The sequence below is a fragment of the Grammomys surdaster genome, unplaced genomic scaffold (assembly GCF_004785775.1).
Source record: "Grammomys surdaster isolate TR1022 unplaced genomic scaffold, NIH_TR_1.0 61, whole genome shotgun sequence".
In the NCBI taxonomy this organism is placed as follows: domain Eukaryota; kingdom Metazoa; phylum Chordata; class Mammalia; order Rodentia; family Muridae; genus Grammomys; species Grammomys surdaster.
In genome coordinates, this window is record NW_021604563.1 from 2,414,529 (window position 1) to 2,416,210 (window position 1,682).

The window sequence follows — 1,682 nt, forward strand, 5'->3', positions numbered from 1 at the left end:
GAGATAGAGATAGAGATAGAGATAGAGATAGAGATAGAGATAGAGATAGATAGATCAACAATTAGTGGAGAAAAGAGGTAAGTGATGAATTTAAAGAGAACAGGAACTGGTGTATGGAAGCATTTGGAGGGAGAGAAGGGAGGGGAGAGTAGTGATTTAAATATATTATAATCTCAAATAAATGAAAGAAAAATTAAAATAAATAAATGAAACTTTAAATTGCTTATAATATTTTTCCTATTTACTCTTCTACCCAGTAAGGATATTTTTACCAGCAAGTGGTTTGTGATACTGACTGTTTAAATTCAGTTTTGAAATGTAGCACTTACGTTAAAGATATACTATTTGGTCTTTCTATAAAAGCCAACACATTTACTGTGAAAATTTTTTCTTCATTAAAAATATAAAATAAAGGTAAATTATTGCCTCCATAATAAGTTTTTTTTGTCTCATTAGCTGTATTACTTTAAATTCAACAAGTCTATCTATTCTGACCAGGAGACTGAAGGCAATGGACAACAAACAGCTCTACAGGTGCTGGTTTAGCTATCAATGCGTTTGTTCGTGACAATTTTTGTTTCTTGCAAAAAAAAAATAATCAATCTATGCTGCTGACTAGGATCTATTTTTATCTCACTCTGAATAAATTAGCTGCTAGTACACATCTTAACAAATTCAGAGAATTTGAGTTTTAAAAAACCACACATTTCATTTGAATGTAAAGCATATTCTGAATAGATTATCCTATTTAGTGTGGGTGGAAGTATTACCAATATTATTATCACAATCATCAACCACTTCATACTTAGTAATAGGGACAATAGCATCCTAAGTTTTAGTACACATAAACCACAAAAGACATGAGATATCACATAGACTAACAAAATAACTTAGTTAAAAAAAATCTAATCAGAGATTATGGAAAAATACTCTCCAGTGATGTATGGTATATGATTCACTGCTAAAATATCCATGTACAACAACTATCTTGTTAAGCAGTAAAATTCATTTTACCCTTACCTACTTTATATCTTGTCATTCAGTGGGCCTTTATGTGGTGGATCTCCCATCTCCTTGGGGATTGTTGTTCACAGGATCATGATAACAAAGGAAGAAGAAGGAACAAACAGTTTGGACAGCCATCAGTATGCTTTAAGGACTTCTGAAGACGGCTTCAGTGAGACAGCTCTATTTTGGGTCCATGAGGGCACTTAGCGGTATAGGGCTGATTGGTCATAACACAGTACCTAATTATCACAGGAGCAGAAAGTTAGAGCAGGACTTGTGTGCTGAATCAAGCAGCCCTTACAGGAAGCTCTGTGCAGGGTTTTCCTCTAAACAAGGTCAGGCATATGTGCTCAGAGACACTCTCCAAACAAGGACAGGCAGAGAAAAGGAAGCTCCACTGAGAAAAGATAGTCCTCATTTTGCACTGAATGCCAGGAGTTATCTGAACATGGTGAACTACAACCTTAATAGCAGGGTTCTCCAACAACTTTATTCTGAAGTTGTATGATTAATCCATTTGTCTTTGAGAAAACGTTTTTAAAATTCTATCAGTGTCAAATTTTTAATGAGACAAGAAAGTTTGTTTTTTCTCATGGTATATGCTAATTTTATTTTTGAATTATTAAATTTGTTTAGTGCCTTTGTGTGTGTGTGTGTGTGTGTGTGTGTGTGTT

General features: G+C 33.9%; 1 long non-coding RNA gene across 2 annotated transcripts in view; it reads right to left on the reverse strand.

The window, feature by feature from the left end:
- LOC114623485 overlaps window positions 1–1,268 on the reverse strand; it is a 15,677-nt gene extending 14,409 nt beyond the window's left edge. For both annotated transcript variants that reach the window (XR_003711781.1, XR_003711772.1), the window contains exon 1: window positions 1,021–1,268. This is a non-coding gene — a long non-coding RNA (uncharacterized LOC114623485). The remainder of the gene's footprint in view (window positions 1–1,020) is intronic.
- Window positions 1,269–1,682: the final 414 nt, after the last annotated feature.